Genomic DNA, 17,695 nt, shown 5'->3' with positions numbered 1-17,695 from the left:
TTTCTCCTCCTTCTTCCCTCCTTCTTCTTTTCCTTCTTCCTATTCCTCTCCTTCCATTTCTTCTAAAAAGTAACTTTTTCAGGTGTCATTCACACACAATGAAATGGACCTTTTTTTAGTGTAACGGTTCTGTTAAGTGCATATGGAGTCACGTGACCCCATCGCAATCAAGTTACAGAATAGTCCCATCATCCCCCAAAAGTTCCCTTGTGCCCCTTTGCAGTCACCGCCTCTACCTGGCCCTCAGCTCGGGCACTTCCATATCAGTGGGATCACACAGGGAGCCCCCTCTTTGTGTATCTGGCTTCATTTAGCACGATGTCCTGGAGAAGCCCCCACGCTGCGCATGTAGGGCCATGGTTCATTCTTATTGCTGAGTAGTAACCCCTTTTAGGGCTCCATCACAATTTGTTTCTTCATTCACTTGTTAGAAATTTGGGTTGTTTTCAGTTTGGGGCCATAATAAATACAGTTCCTATCAACATTCAGGTTATGAGTCTTTTTGTGGACATAGTTTCATTCTTCTTGGGTAAATATTTAGAAGTAGAATTACAAGGTCCTATGATAAATATGTACTTGAATTTTTTTTAGAGATTTTATTTATTTATTCATGAGAGACACAGGCAGAAGGAGAAGCTGGCCCCCTGTGGAGAGTCTGAGATGGGGACTCGATCCCAAGACCCCGGGATCACGCCCTGAGCCAAAGGCAGACACTCAACCCTGAGCCACCCAGGCGTCCCTGTACTTGACTTTTTAAGAAACTGCCAAACTATTTTCCAAAGTGGTTTTATCACTTTATTTTTCTACCACCAATGTGTAAGCGGTATAATTGTCCCAGTCCTCACCAACACTTGGCTTTGTCAATGTTTTTAATATTAGTCACTCTAGTGGGGACGTAGTAGTGTGATTTTAATGTGCATTTTTCTGATGAGTAATGATGTTGGAAATCTTTTCACATATCTTTTTGGCATTCATATGCATTTTATAAAGTGTCTGGGTAAGTCTTTTGCTCATATATTTTTTTAAAGATTTCATTTATTTATGAGAGACACAGAGAGAGAGAGAGGCGCAGAGACACAGGCAGAGGGAGAAGCAGGCTCCATGCAGGGAGCCCCACGTGGGACTCGATCCTGTGTCTCCAGGATCACGCCCTGGGCTGAAGATAGCACCAAATTGCTGAGCAACCTGGGCTGCCCTTTTGCTCATATTTTTAAAATAAACTTTATTTTAGAATAACTTCAGATTTACAGAAAAGTTGTAAAGCTAATATAAAGAGCTCCAACATATCTTTCACCCTTTTGGTCATTTTAAAAATTGGGTTGTTTTCCTTACATATTCTGAATACAAGTCCTTGGTCAGATATATGCATTGCAAATATTTTCTTCCAGTTATCTTGTATTTTTCTTTTTTTAAATTTTATTTATTTATTCATGATAGACATAGAGAGAGAGAGAGGCAGAGACACAGGCAGAGGGAGAAGCAGGCTCCATGCAGGGAGGCCAACGTGGGACTCAATCCCAGGACCCCAGGATCATACCTGGGCCAAAGGCAGGTGCTAAACTGCTGAACCACCCAGGGATACCCTACCTTGTGTTTTTCAATTTTTAAAATGTGTTTTCCAAAGAGCAGATGATTTTTTGGACTTTTCTTCTGAATTTCAATGTGTCAGTTTTCTTTTATGCCAGTGCTTTTTTGTGTGTCCTGACAAGTGAAGCTTTGCCTATCCCAAGTTTATGAATTTATCCTGTCTTCTTCTACACACTCTTGTTACTTACTTTTAACTTTAACATACCTCAAGGATGATTCGTTAATATTTGAAACACCCTGAGACACCTGAGTGGCTCAGCAGTTGAGCGTCTGCCTTTGGCTCAGGGTGTGATCCCAGAATTCCAGGATGGAGTCCTACATCAGGGTGCGATCCTGGAGTCCCGGGATCGAGTCCCACATCGGGCTCCCTGCATGGAGCCTGCTTCTCCCTCTGCCTGTGTCTCTGCCTCTCTCTCTCTCATGAATAAATAAATAAAAAATTTTTAAAAACCCAAAAACATTTGAAACACCCCAATTATGAATAACACTACAGAGGTGATTATTTAGCTGGTTAAAAATACTATAAAAATCTATACCAGAGGGTTTGTTAATTGGACTAATGCACTTTAGAAGTGCATTTTCAGGAGACACACCGTATCATAGTCACATCAAGTTATACAATAGTCAGGATACAATAGTTGGCTAAGAAGTGGCAGGCCTCTATCATCTACCCTTATTGAGCATTTGAGGCATAGGCCCTGGTGGTCCTGCGTCCTCCCACTTGACCAAGGGACCTGTTACCTGCCTCAACCACAGGGCTAGCTGACCCTGGAAGCTGAGAGAATGTGACATCATCCCAGAGAGGACCTTTTGATAAAAGGTCAGGTGGGTTCTCAGGGCAGAAAGCAGGACTTCCTGAACAGGTTGCATCTACGGTTTGGGTGGCTATTCGCTGGAAAGCATATATGTATTTGGTAGGCTTTGGTGTCAGCCTTCTTTTCGGCAAAGCAAACATCCCAGGAGAAGGTTGGTGTGACCTTCGAAGGATTCCAGACTAACCTAAAAGAACCTGAGGATTTTGCTAAGTGACCAAATCAGCCACGGTCAGTTCGCATAGTAAGGAAGAAGAAAGGAACTGCTCTAGGCAAAATAGAATTATTGCAGGAGTGCCTCCAAAATGAGAGTTCTACTTTTTTTTTTTTTTTTTAATTTATTCATCAGAGACACACACAGAGAGGCAGAGACACAGGCAGAGGGAGAAGCAGGCTCCATGCAGGGAGCCTGATGTGGGACTCGATCCCGGGACTCTGGGATCATGACCTGAGCTGAAGGCAGACGCTCAACCACTGAGCCACCCAGTCCCCCCCAAAATGAGAATTCTAACTGAAGAAAGGATGCCTTCTCTGTTTTGGAAAGTGCGGCCCACATCTGGCCCACATCTGGCCCATGTTAGGCTGGAGCTCTCACAGGTGCCTCAGAGTAACCTCTCCTCTGTGGCTACACTCGGCCCCACTGCTCCCAGACCTGACCTTGCTCCACCTGCTACCAGAATCCTTAGTCAGACCCTGAATTTTCCCTCTATAATCAGGACCCACCTCTGAATATTTTTTCCTCCTGATAACGTTCCCCTTAGCCAAAGCCAGAGGGGTCTCTGCTCCTCCAGGGGAGTCACCCCTGACTAATTGAGATGAATCCTGCCAGGGAGCCTAGACCCAAACTCGTGGTTCCAGAAAGGGCCACTATGCAGCCACACCAGACTTTATCCTGATTCTTTCATTCATTATTACACAAACAACAGGTCGTCATTGCCTATAAATCAGAAATGTGGTAAAACAAAAAGAAAACAACCCAAATCCCACCAACTGGCAAAGGATTTGAATAGACATTTCTCTAAAGAAGATACATAAACAACCAATAAGTACATGAAAAGACACTCAGCATCACTAGCCATTAGGGAAATGCAGTTTAAAGCTACAGTGAGATACTGCTTCACATCCATTAGAACGGTTATTAAAAATAAATAAATAAATAAATAAATAAATAAATAAATAAAGCCAGAAAAAAAAGCAAAATAGGTGTTGGCGAGTATGTGGAAAAATTGGAAACCTCATATATTCCTGGTGGGAATGTGCACTGGTGCAACTGCTGTGGAAAACAATTTGGTCATTACTTAAAAAGTTAAATATGGGGCACCAGGGTGGCTCAGTTAAGCATCTGCCTTCAGCTCAGGTCATGATCTTGGGGTCCTGAGATGAAGCCTCATATCAGGCTCTCTGCTCAGCTGGAGGCCTGTTTCTCCCTCCCCTTCTGCTTGCTCAATCTCTCTCTCTCTCTCTCTCTCTCTCTCCCTCATGGTACTGTCTCTCAAATAAATAAAATCTTGAAAAAAAAAGTTAAATATAGAATTACCATATGATGTAGGAGTTCCACTCCTTGGCATACATCCAAAGAACTGAAAACTTATGTTCACACAAAAATTAGATTCGAATGTTCACAGCAGCATTCTTCACCATAGCCAAAAAGTGGAATCAACCCCATGTCCAGCAACTGATGAATGGATAAATAAAATGTGACATATGTAATATCACAGTGTAATATTCAGCAGTGAAAAGGAATAAAGTACCGATATGTGCTACAGCCAGGGTGAATCTTGAAGACATTATGCTAAATGAAGCCAGACACAAAAGGCCACATACAGTAGGATTCCATTTATATGAAACGTCCAGAACACAAACCGATAGAGACAGAAAAGATTAGTGGTTGCCAAGGACTGGGGAGAAGACTGACCACTAACGGACATGGGTTACGAAATGCTCAGGTAAGGAAAATGTTGTGGAATTAGTGAAGATTGTGCAAAGGATTTGAATAGACATTGAATAGACTCTGAATATACTAAAAACTGCTGAACTGTGCACTTTAGAAGGGTGACGTGTATGGTATTTGAATTATATTTCAGTCAAAAGCACATCCTATCAACCAACTGATCATAAGCATTGAATATTTAGATAGGTAGCTCCGCAGGTCCATGTTACATAAATACCATGCACTTTAAAGAAGGAGATTGGGCAGCCCGGGTGGCTCAGCGGTTTAGCGCCGCCTTCAGCCCAGGGTGTGATCCTGGAGACCAGGGATCGAGTCCCATGTCAGGCTCCCTGCATGGAGCCTGCTTCTCCCTCTGCCTGGGTCTCTGCCTCTCTCTGTGTCTCTCTCTCTTTCTGTGTGTGTGTCTCTCATGAATAAATAAAATATTTTTTAAAAAAGAGGGAGATTATACCAAACTATGGAAAGAGCCCAGATGTCCATCAATAGATGAACAGATAAAGAAGACGTGGTGTATATTTATACAACAGAACACTACTCAGCTATCAAAAAACCCGAAATCTTACCATTTGCAACAACGTGGTTGGAACTAGAGGGTATTATGCTAAGTGAAATAAGTCAGTCAGAGAAAGACAATTATCCTATGATCTCACTCAAAGGTGGAATTTAAGAAACAAAACAGAAGACCATAGGGGAATGGAGGGAAAAATAAAACAAGATGAAATCAGAGAAGGGGACAAGCCGCAAGAGACTCTTAACTATAAAAATACAAACTGAGAGTCACTGGAGGGGATAAGGTAGGGGGACAGGGTAACTGGGTGATGAGCATTAGGGAGGGCACGTGATGTGATGCGCACTGACTGGGTGTTATATAAGACTGATAAACCACTCACCTCTACCTCTGAAACTAATCATATATGTTAATTAATTGAATTTACATAAGATGAAATTTTTAAAAAGAGGGAGACTGGACTATTCATATTGTTTGTTAACATCCATTTGTCACATAACAGTTTTTGAATATCTGTCCATGTCAATAAACATAGACCTACATTATTTACTTTTATGGCTACATACATGCTGCTATAGGTTTACAATAATTATTTAGCCACTTCTTATTACTCAATATTTAGGCTGTTGCCAGTTTTTACTCTTTATCAACAGCATGCTTGAATATACTTCTTGATTTACTTATCTCATTATTGCTCTAAGATAAATTTCAAGAAGGAAGACTGTTGGATTTTTAAGATATAGAGAATCTGTGAAACTGCCCCCTGCAAGCTTGGGTGACTTCCCTGTGCCCCGGAAAAGTGAGGTAATCTAAGCTCAATAGGCTCTTTTAATCATTTTCCTCTTTGCTTATTTGCAGGTAGAAAAGCAGGACCACATCCCTCTTTGATTTCTTTTTTTTTTTTAAAGATTTTATTTATTTATTCAAGAGAGAGAGAGAGAGAGAGGCAGAGACATAGGCAGAGGGAGAAGCAGACTCCATGCAGTGAGCCTGACGTGGGATTTGATCCTGGGTCTCCAGGATCATGCCCTGGGCTGAAGGCAGGCAGGCACTTAACCGCTGAGCCACCCAGGAACCCCCCCTCTTTGATGTCTAACCACTTTTGCTGCCTGCCCTGCCATTCGGCGCCAAGAGAACTTGCTCTGAAGTTGTCATGTGCCATCTTCTAAAGCCCCCAACCCTCCTAAGCCAGCTTCTCTTTTGGGCGGTATCTGTATTTCTCAAAGATCTATTAATTCATGGATATTTATTCACTGGATGTGAATGTGATACATCTTATTATCTATTGAATATTCTGATATTCTTTTCAATATTGACTAAATGTCAATATTTAGTTGTATCCCAATTACTGTTTATAACACCCTGGGAGGGAGGTATCACACCCCTTTCACAAATAAGATAACTGAGTCTCAGAGATCATTGACCCTATAATTGGCAGAGCCTGGATTCAAGCCCATGTTGTCTCATTCTAAAGTCTCCACTCTTTCCACTCGGGACATGGGATCATGCCCATCCTTTCCCTGAACTTTCTTGAAATCTCCCATCCTGAAATCTAGAGCACACTGACTATACACATGCCATGTGCTCTTAGATTTCATACATAGGCTCACTGCTCCTTGTTGGCCAGAATTTAGTTCCAAACAACAATTCCTTTGACATCTGAGAGAACACTGAGACCCACCCTCAGATGTCTAGGCCCCAAGGCCAGTCCATCAGGGCTCCTGGGGCCTTGCACCCCAGGCCCATTTCAATGATCATCACTGGAAACCAGCTTCAGCAAAGTGTGCAACTCAGAGCTAAAAGCCTCCACAGAAACAGAGCCCCACCAGATACCCAGAAAAACCATGAGGTTTCTTTTAACAGTTTCATCTTGTTTAATAAGATTTGGTGCCTAAAACCACAGAGCTCCTGTAAGTGAAACATGAGCTGCTGTAGTGGGTTTGCAAAGCTGTTCCGGAGCAGAGGACTGAGCAGGTCTGTGAGGATGGATTCCAGTGTGAGGAGCAAACAATGTGCCCTCGTTCCACAAGCTCCTTGGATCCTCCAACATGCTAAGCCAACCTGTGTAGACAGGTCATTTCAGTCCTACTTTATAGGTTAAGAAATTGGGGCTCAAAATTAAAAGTGACTTGAGATGTCACGCCTCGTAAGTAGAGTCAGCAGAAATCTTTACCCTCCAGGCCTGAGGCCTCTCTGGGTCACTAGAAACTGAAGAACATTGTTTAACTAGATGACTGATCCTTGCCCTTTTCATGGGTCTTGGCTACAATCACCTTGGGCTGTTCTTTTCATTTACTTGCTTCCTGGCCCTAGGGCCTTTGGATTTGGAACCCTCCTCTAGATAGTCTTTCTTGGTACACTTTGTTCTGATTATCTCCTGCTGCATAATAAACAACCCCAAACTTGGCAACATACAACACCCTTTTTGTTAATGTTCTGGATTCTGTGGGTTGGGATTTGGACAGAGCACTGTTGAGGGGTCTTTGCTCTGCACCTAGATACCTGAGGCCTCAACTAGAAAGACTCAAATGAGTAGGATTGACTCCAAGGGCTGGGTACTGAAATCATTTACAACTATAGTGTCCAAACAGTGGCCACATGCAGCTATTTAAATGTACATTTAAATTAACTAAAAATGGGGCCCCTGGGTAGCTCAGTCAGTTGAGCGTCTGCCTTTGGCTCACTCAGGTCATGATCCCAGGGTCCTGGGATCGAGCCATATTGGGCTCCTTACTCCATGGGGAGACTACTTCTCCCTCTCCCCCCCTGCTCATGCTCTCTCTCTCTCTTTCTCTCTCTCTCTCTCTGTCTCAAATAAAGTCTTTAAAAAAATAAAATTAATTAATTAAAATTTAAAATTTAGTTACTTAGTGGCACTGCCCACATTTTAAGATTCTATGGCCACATATGGCTAGTGGATTGAACACAGATGTATGTGGATAGCAGCTGCAGTATTGGACAATACAGATATAGAACATATCCATCACCATAGAAAATTCTGTTGGTAAGCCTGCTCTGGTAGTGGTGCCTTTACCCACATGCCTGGCACCTGGGCTGGGATCTTTGGAGAATCTACATGAGGTTCGGTTTTCTCACAGTACATGTTTACCAAGAGGGTGTGTCCCAAAAGGCAGCATCAATAGAGCAAGGGTTCTAAGAGACCAAGACAGACACTTCAAGCTTCCTCTAATCTAGCCTTAGAAGTCATGTGCAACCCTTCTGTCACATTCTATGGTTACATGAGAAGAGGGGTGAAATAAAATACAAACACTACATGGGACATACTTACATTAAAAAATCACTCACTGTTTATCTGAAATCAAAATTTAACTGGGCATCTTGTTTTTGTTTTTGTTTTGTTTTGTTTTGTTTTTCTGCTAAACCAGGCAATCTTACATGGGAGTCACTAAGTCCAGCCAGATTCAAGGATAGGTGACCCATTAGACCCATCTCTTGAGAGAGTAGCAACGTCACATTGCAGAAGAGCATGTGGGATGGAAGATATTGGTGGGGCCACCTTTGGAAAATACAATCTGCCACATAAGGTCAGGTGGTTCCTCACAAAGTTTAATAGAAACGTTCACAGCTCCCTACCACCTAAAAAATGGCATTCACATTTTATGGCCTGGGTGGATAGAATGAGAGAAATTATCTCGTTTGCCATCTTTTATCTTTTTTCTCTGTCACATGGGGCTTTGGGGCCAACTATCCTCAAATAGTAGCTCTAGGCCTTTTAACAATAGGCATTTATCTCTACTGATACCATGACCAAAATAAGCAACAAATACTGAGAACAGATACTCCATAGCACCACTGTAGACAGTGTTTTGTCTAAAGTAAGGCCCCCTGAGGTTGATAATGTGCTGTGGACACAGTGATCAATCAGGGAACTTTTGTCCAGGACAAATAGCTCCTCATCTGGAGGTCTCTAAGATCCAGCTCAACCACAGGAGTTCTCCCATATATGCCTTCCTATTGTTAACATAATGACACACAGGACAGAGGTACAAGCAACGCTCTATGGAGATGGAGATTATCCCTGCCACCAACATAGGACCATTTATTCCATGCACAACAGTTGGTGCTATCACCCGCTAGTCATACAAAGATAGAGGTGTCCTGCTGAGACCTGTAAAGGTGAGGCCAGGATTCTTGAAGACAATGAGGTCACTCCCAGTGTCAAGCCTTAGTCAGATGGAGAAGAATAGAATGTATTTTCTCTGTCTCTTTCTTTCTTGACCTAGGTGTCTTGTTGTCCTGGGGGTCTGGGAGGGAACGCGGGTGGAGAGTGACAAGATGGTGTGCCCCATGTGGAGACCAATGAGGAGCTAGCAAGTCAGGACCTTCTCGAATCAAAAGTGAATTTTAGCTCATTAATCACTTCGTGGAGACTCAGGATGTGTTCTGTGCTTTTCTTTTCCTTTGGACATGTGTGGAGAAGGGCTGGGACCAAGAAGGAAACAGAAACAAGATCATCATAAAATGTCAAGTTGAAAATAGATAAGAAACTAAACTAAATTATATATAATACAGTCCTAATTTTGTGTAATCCATGTATATCCACACATATACCCACATAGTGATTTTTATTTTCTTTTATGTATTCTATATTCTCCCCAATGAGCAATTAGCATACATTACTTTTATAATAAGAAACACGTAGACATTACTTTTAAACCAGAAAAAGGAGGAACAGACTGTTGGAAGAATTCCAAATTAAAAGAACACCAACTAAAGTGCTATGAATGGCTGTTGTAGCTCGTTGCTACTCAGCTGCCATTTCCTCATCTTTCTTGTTAATAGAAAGCTGATCTGAGTCAAGGTCAGTAGGCCCAGCTGAAGAAAATTAACTATAATTGGGCCAAAGCTCATCTTCTCTGTCGGTAATTGGTGTAAAGGTTGGCATGTGACCCATTTTTGGCCAATAAAACATAAGTGGAAGCCTGCTGGTGGCTCTTAAGAAAGAATTTACTCTTTGGTTAAAAATAAAAAGGAGGGGTGCCTAGGTGGCCCACTCCGTTAAGTGTCTGATTCTTGATCTCAGTTCAGGTCTCAATCTCAGGGTCATATGTTCAAGCAATGTGTTGAGCTCCACACTGGGCATGGAGCCTACTTAAAAAATAAATGAGAAAGAGAGAGAATCAAAAAAGGAAAAAGCACCCCAAGACCTCTCCTTAACCTTCATGTTAGGATGATGTCCTATGAAAATAATACTTGGTGCTACGGCAGCGATCTTGTGACCACAGCAAGGAGACATGGCCGACATGTTGAGACCGCAGAAAGAAAAGATGAGAAGACTTGAGATCTTTAATGACATCACTGAACCACTAAATTCACCCTGAAACTGCCACTACCAGATTTGTTATATGAAGTAATCGAGTCTGTATTGTTGAAGCTATTTTAGTTGATATTCTACTATCTGCTACCAAATACATCCTGGATAATATTCACTATCAAGAGATAATGTTAGAAACCAGGAATTAAGGATATATTCATATGGTTGAAGCCACTAGAAAAGCCAGGAAAAGGGCAGCCCGGTGGTGCAGTGGTTTAGCACTGCCTGCAGCCCGGGGTATGATCCTGGAGACCTGCGATCGAGTCCCACGTCGGGCTCCTTGCATGGAGCCTGCTTCTCCCTCTGCCTGTGTCTCTGCCTCTCTCTCTCTCTCTCTCTCTCTCTGTCTCTCATGAATAAATAAATAAAATCTTAAAAAAAAAAAAAGAAAAGCCAGGAAAAGCCATGTTGAGTGGGATAAGTCAGAGATGATATTTAAAATATTTAACAATTGGTCCATCTGGCCAGTTGGACACAAAGAAATCTGAAAGGGGCACTGGCCCAGTGAGAATGGACATGAGCCATAAATAATTGATATGCCTCTGCCCGTGTGTCCCAGCTGAATATCAGCCCTAGAATAGCTACAAAAGGCAAGTTGGGAGACATAATTAAACCTATGTTTGGGGAAGCCTGGGTGGCTCAGCAGTTGAGCGTCTGCCTTCAGCCCAGGGCCTGATCCTGGAGACCCGGGATCGAGTCCCATGTTGGGCTCCCTGCATGGAGCCTGCTTCTCCCTCTGCCTGTGTCTCTGCTTCTTTCTCTCTAAGTCCTCATGAATAAATAAAAATTTAAAAAAATAATTAATAAACCTATGTTTGGGGATAAATTTTCTTGGACCAGATTCTCCACAATGTGCCTCTTTGAAAGTCATGGCTTGTTCCAGGACTCTGATACTTTATTTAGTTCTCCAACCTAAGTGAGAATAATAGTCTAGTCCCTTACTTCCCTTTGTTAAGAAAAATTATCCAAAAATCGGAAATACAGCAAAAATATTACCAGGTACTCCTCCCTCTTTCCTTCCTTCCTTCCTTCCTTCCTTCCTTCCTTCCTTCCTTCCTTCCTTCCTCTCTCTCTCTCTTTCCTTCTGATTTAAATTCCATTAGCCAACATGGCCCATCATCAGTTTCAGATGCAGTGTTCAACCACTGGATTCGCGTAACACGTGATGCTCATCACATCACATGCCCGCCTTAATGCCCGTCACCCAGTTACCACCCCCCACCCCGTACTCTTTCAAAGCCACATGACTGTGAGTCTGTGTAACAATCTGCCTACAAGTCATCTGATTTTGAGGGAAGCAACTGTTGGACTTACTATTTTCTAGCGATTAGGCTGAGCTCTGTGAGGTTACATCTACTGTGTGGAAGAGTGACATGTTTTGCAAATGACCTTTCCCCGGTGGAGACACAAATGACTTCTGTCCAGTAGAAAAGATAGGCAGTTGGATTGCCCTGTGAGGTCACCATCTTGTCCTGTCTCTAACTCAGCCATCTTGCTCCGGCCTTCTTGGCACTAACCACATATATTTCTGTCTCTTCTCCTTGGAACTAGCTGTGTCATCGTGCTGCTTCCCTCATTAGGGAGCTAAAGAAATCTTGGACAAGGCTCACTGTACGTTTGGATGAGAACCGTGTCTTCACCTTTGGGAAGGTGACATTTTTGGAGCCCAGCTGTCACAGGCTCTCAAAATGACTTTGCTAAATATGAAGGAAAGGGAATTGCAGGAGGAATTCAAGAAGCAGAAAATCAGTCTGGCTTCCAAACCTATCATGGTTAAGGTGTTACCTACTTCACGCCTTGTCCCCAGAAATGACAAGTGGCTGTGCAGAGGGCCTTGGTGACCCTCCAGCGTTCCCTTCCTCACCTTACACCACCCACAAAGACAGGTCCACCTGACCAGCGGCCAACTCCAGGCCCTCTGGCACCTCCAAATCCAGGCTGTGAGAACATCAACATCGACTGCTCCCGTTTGGACCCTGTTTGGAGATCTGGGACGTGCCTTTCCCACAGATGGTGAGCAGGACAGTAGAGGCTGGTCCTCCCTCCTCCAGACCCCTTCTCCCATCCTGGAGATGGGGCCCCGACCCTTCCGGCACCCAACAGTATACTGTACCCTTCCTATGCATGACCCAGGGCCGGGCTGGGAAGTCGCCCACCCTTCGGCCTTTCCATCCAAATGGCTCAACCTGGGCCTTCCCGGGCTTTTCCTTCTCATGGCCACTTCATTCCAATCTCCTGTCCCCACTGAATGCCTGTGTCCTGCCTTCTCTTGGGCCCAGCCCTGGAACCCAGCGCCCTCTTGCCTTCCCAGGGCCATCATCCGCCTCAGCAGCATATCCTCATAAAAGGTTTGGAGCCAGTTACTTCACATGGCTGCGTGGCCACCATCTTCACATTTATAGTAGAGCCCCCAGGCCTTCCTGCCTCCTCAGGGCTCCCTGGTGCCCTCCTGCTGTGCCATCTGGACCTGAGTCCCTCTGGCTTCTCCCTCTGAGCCTCTCCCTCTCCTTCCCTTCTCTGCCCGACTGCTCAGGGCTCCCCCGCCCCGTTCTCCCCCCTCCGCTCTCCCCCCCAAAGGGCAGGAAGTGTGGCCCTGAGCTTTCAGCCTGGATCTGACTGAGATCACCTTGGAGGAGACAGCAAGGTAGTCCCTTCACGCAAAACAGGACATTTCTCTAGAGGGCAAAGGAGGCAGCCGTTGGTTCTCATTTTAAAAAGTAAAATTTTCTTCTCCCACCACACACAGGAGAGAACAATACAAATATAGAGCCAGATGGAGGGAGGAAGAGGGAATTTTTTTTCTGTCACATGGCTCTCTCAGGGAAACTGTCTCTGAATTTACCATATTTATATTCTCTCTCTCTCTCTCAGAGCCCCCAAAAGAGTTGGATTCAGAATTGCCCTTTAGGGAAGAACACAGTTTTCCCAAAGGCAGGGCGAACCTTTGGGGCATGGATCATGTCCTTCCCCAGGCACAGAGTCCAAGGGCTCTTTGCTGTGTCACAAAATGATGGGGCTCAGGAGATGCTTCCAGCAGCTACTAGAATGTTCCCTACTGAGACAGCAGCATGAAAAATGCTCCCACGCTGGGTATCGATTCACTATCTCCATACGTTAGCCAGCAAAGAAATCAAGGAAGGGTTGAGTTGCATGTTGCAATTTCTAAAAATAAAACTTCCTAATTTTGAGTTTCACCAAGCCTTAGGTTTGGTTTTGCAACATTACGCATGTGCTCTTACTTCTTACACTGTCTCAACTTTCACAGAGCTTTTAGGAAACTTCCCTTTGCATGGAGAAATTAGCCTAAGAAGGCTTGCTGTTAACCTTCCTGTTGACTTTCAGTATGAGAAGACACCAGACTCTACTGGTCTTCTTGGGCTGCCATAACAGAATGCCATTGACTGGGTGGTCTAAACAACAGCAATTTGTTGCCCAGCTCTGGAGGCTGGGAAGTCCAAGATCAAGGTGCCGCCAAGGTAGGACTCATTCTGAGGCTCCTTCTCTTGCCTTGTAGAAGGCTGCCTTCTCCCTGCGAGCACCCTTCCTTTTGTGCACATAGGGACACAGAGGGCTCCCCGGTGTCTCTTCTTGGAGGGCATTTATCCCATCGTGAGGGCTCCACCCTCATGACTTCATCTAGCCCTAAACACCTCCTGAAGATCCCACCTCCAAATACCATCACATTGCGGGTTAGGGCTTCAAGCTATGAACCTGGGTGGGTGCGTGGGGGTGACGTCACTCAGTCTATAGCAGGGTCTCAGCCTTCGGGCCAGTCTCTCCAACTCCAAATCATGTGACGTTGAAATGACAACCCAGATCACCAGTTGCATTTTACAGTCTGCAAGGTTTTCCTCTTATCTTCCATGACTATAAGTAGGAAAGCGTATTAAAAGTTATTTACCCTAGTGTTTAAAGGATTTTTTTTTTACAATCCTCTTCAAATACTTCATTAGAATAGTAGGTAGTAGCATTCCTTTGAAATTTCAATAAATTTCTGCCAAATGTCCTTCTACTAGAGAAAAAGAAATTCATGCTAGATACAGGAAGAAGATGATAGTAAGTTCCTCTCTGTGGTAATCCAAAAATATCACAGAATACTGCATGTTAAAATGTATTAGAAATGCACAATGACTTTCTTCTCATCCTTATATGTCCATTTATGGACTATGATTCATACATAAGAATGCTCTGTCACTAGAAAAGCATAAAAAATCAAATTTCACCGTGGCATATTTATAATTGCTACTAGGAAAATATGCAGTGTTAAGACAGGGGGTGATTCTTTCTCCTTTGGCCTTTTTCTCTTTCCTGTGTTGTTACAATGTTAATTGTACATTTATTTCTAGAACAATGGTAAATAATGATAGCTAACCCTGGTTGACTTCTTAGCATGTGCCAGCATCGGGCCAAGTATTTATACTCCCTATCTCTTCTAATCCCCACAGAAGCCCCACGAGGTAGATATTGTCATTGTCTATGAAACCACACACAAAAAGTTAAATGTTAAGTATTTATAATTGCCTCCCTGCTCCCCACCTCCTAGGAAGGTAGTTTCTTGGAGGACTCTTTATTTTCCTTGGTGGGTGCTGTTGGGGACAGGAATGGAAAAGCCAAGAGACAGGGGGGCTAAGTTGAAATAAAAAGGTGGAATCGGTGAGTGGCTGGAGGGAGCCGGGCAAACTAAGGGCTGGGAGGGGACAGTGAAGAGAAAGCGAGGGGGAGAGGGAAGGTAGGAGAAGCCTGGCAAGGGCCCACGGGCTGCAAGAGGAGGCCAGGGAGAAAGAGAGAAACATGCCATGGTCACTACAGAGAGGAGAAGAATTTGGGGAGAAAATGGGAGATTTGGAGAGGATTTTTCAAAGTTCAGGTACATGAAGTATAACTTACCCCTTCAGAGCTCCAAGAAAGCCTCAATACTGACTCTGCCACATGTTGGGTGCCTGGGTGGCTCAGTCGGTTAAGCATCTGCCTTCGGCTCAGATCCTGGGATGGAACCTCAAGTTGGGTTCCCTGCTTAGCAGGGAGTCTGTTTCTTCCTCCTTCTCTGCCCCCCTCTGCCAGCTTGTGCTCTTTCTCTCTCAAATATATAAATAAACTCTTAGAAAAAAAGACACTGCCATATTTCATTTAAATCTAAGACACCACTGCCTGTAAGATATAATCAATGGTGGAGTACATCATTATTTTCTGTGCCAGCCAAAAGGAAGGCAGGAAGGCAAGAAGGGAGGGAAGGAGGGAGGAAGAGAGAAAGAAAGAAAGAAAGAAAGAAAGAAAGAGAGAGAGAGAGAGAGAGAGAAAGAGAGAGAGAGAGAGAAAGAAAGAAAGAAAGAAAGAAAGGAAGGAAGGAAGAAAGGAAGAAAGGGAGAGAGAAAGGGAGAGAGAAAGAGAAAGAAAGAAGAAAGAAAGAAAGAAAGAAAGAAAGAAAGAAAGAAAGAAAGAAAGAAAGAAAGATTACAAATACCTATCATTTGAAAACATGTTCTGATTTCAAAGGAACACGGTAGATTATTCTATAATACTCAGTCAGATTTATGGGTTTTCTTCTTCTTTTTTTTAGTGCAACGTTATGTGGTGAGGTCAGATCTGAGCTGCCCAAGGAGGGCTTGGCTACATTTTAGTTACACACATTTTACAGATAAAAATTGAACCTCAGGGCAGCCCAGGTGGCTCAGCGTTTTGGCACTGCCTTCAGCCCAGGGTGTGATCCTGGAGGCCCGGGATCGAGTCCCACATCGGGTTCCCTGCATGGAGCCTGCTTCTCCCTCTGCCTGTGTCTCTGCCTCTCTCTCTGTGTCTCTCATGAATAAATAAATACAATCTTTTTTTTTTTAAATAAATAAAATCTTTAAAAAAAAATCGAACCTCAGAGAAGCTAAGTCACTTACTCCTGGGCTCACAGATAATAAATGGAGAGCCAAGATCCCAACCCAAGTCAGTTTAAGTCCCAAACCTATGTTCTCTACTTTTTAATTAAGACACACAGTTAATAGTTGGCCAGCATTTTATTAAACCTATAGTTAGTAACAAAAATAACTTTTGAATTAAAAAATAACAGCTTTAGGGGAAGATGGGTGGCTCGGTCATTCGACCATCTGACTCTTGATTTCAGCTCAGGTCATGGTTTCAGGGTCATGGGACTCGAGTCCTGTTGGGCTCATGCTCAGCATAGAGTCTGCTTGTCTCTCCCTCTGCTCCTCCCCCGCTCTCTCTCTCTCTGTAAAATAACTAAACAAATAAAATTTTTAAAAAAACAGCTTTATATAACATCATTTACACATTGTTGTGATTCAGAAGTCCCTACCCATTGGAAAAAAATTGTGAGAAACCATGATTTGGGCTTTGTGGCTCTAGAATTCCTTTCTTTCTTTCTTTTTTTTTTTTTTAAGATTTCATTTATTTATTCATGAGAGACACAGAGAGAAAGAGGGAGGCAGAGACACAGGCAGAGGGAGAAGCAGGCTCCATGCAGGGAGCCCGACGCAGGACTCGATCCCAGGACTCCAGGATCACGTTCTGGGCCGAAGGCGGCACTAAACCGCTGGGCCACCGGGGCTGCCCCTAGAATTCCTTTCTCTTCTTTTCAAATTATCTTTAATTAAGTAGGATGGTCAAATACTTGAATATTCATCAGGAGGTTCGAAAATCAAAGCTAATTCTGCACTTCTACTAAGCAAACATTTTCTTTTAGAGACAACAAAAGGGAAGCCTTTCTGTGATTCAGAAGTGAGGAACATCAAGCTCTAGGACCAAGCTCCAAGGACAAGTTCTAAGACCAAGACCAAATACATAAAATATAAACAGATAAGCAGACCATGAACCTGGGAAAAAGTGTCCAATCTCACTAATAATTACAAAAATCCCAGACTGTCCGATTCCACAACAGGTACCTGACAACGTGGTTTTCCAACACTAACTAACACTTTTAACAAATCTGGATCTTTGTCCATCCAAGAATGCTCCCCCTACCCCCACTTATGAAAATGTTATTTCTCTTTAGCTCCTTTTAATATAGAACAATCCCTCAATTATTTTCATTATATATGATACTGACTTTAAAAGTGCAAGCCATATTTCTCAAAGAATGTTCCACTATCTGATTGCGTGTGTGTGTGTGTTGTGTGTGATGCAGTTTAATGTGTCCTCCTACCGCCTGTGTTTCCTATTAAATACTGAGGTGGGGCGATTCAGGTTTAAACTTTTTTGGTAAAATTGTTACACAGGTGATGCTTTCTATGTCATAGCGCATCTCTTCAGAACACACGCGTCAGGTGTCCGGCCCTTAGGGACAAGACTGGGATGCGTGGTTACAGTGCTAATTGGCAGTTACCTCCCTTTGCAATGAGTAAGTAGCTTGTGGAGTGGCACCTTCTTCTACCTTGTTCATCTCTGTAGCTTCCAGTTCCTAGCACAGGCCACACGCAGTCGATGGACGAGTTTTACCTTGTCCCTACAAACTAGAGTTGAGCACAGCATCCAGATCTCACAAGCGTACTTCCTTTAAT

General features: G+C 43.5%; 1 protein-coding gene across 13 annotated transcripts in view; it reads right to left on the bottom strand.

The window, feature by feature from the left end:
• The window catches only part of B3GNT2 (UDP-GlcNAc:betaGal beta-1,3-N-acetylglucosaminyltransferase 2), a 270,923-nt gene that overhangs the window by 53,028 nt on the left and 200,200 nt on the right, over positions 1-17,695 (bottom strand). Inside the window, exons 1-3 of one of the 13 annotated variants that reach the window (XR_012003599.1) lie at positions 15,081-15,449; positions 13,905-14,060; positions 5,702-9,301 (exon numbers count right to left, since the gene is read on the bottom strand). The exons of 8 other annotated variants lie outside the window; for them this stretch is intronic. The gene's annotated coding sequence lies outside the window, so the exon portion shown is untranslated. Of the gene's footprint in view, positions 1-5,701; positions 9,302-13,904; positions 14,061-15,080; positions 15,450-17,695 lie in introns of those variants that run through there. 4 more of the 13 variants (XR_012003598.1, XR_012003596.1, XR_012003591.1 and 1 more) reach the window with 4 other exon arrangements.

This window comes from Canis lupus, chromosome 11, assembly GCF_048164855.1.
Source record: "Canis lupus baileyi chromosome 11, mCanLup2.hap1, whole genome shotgun sequence".
In the NCBI taxonomy this organism is placed as follows: domain Eukaryota; kingdom Metazoa; phylum Chordata; class Mammalia; order Carnivora; family Canidae; genus Canis; species Canis lupus.
This window is presented reverse-complemented; position numbering and strand designations above follow the sequence as displayed.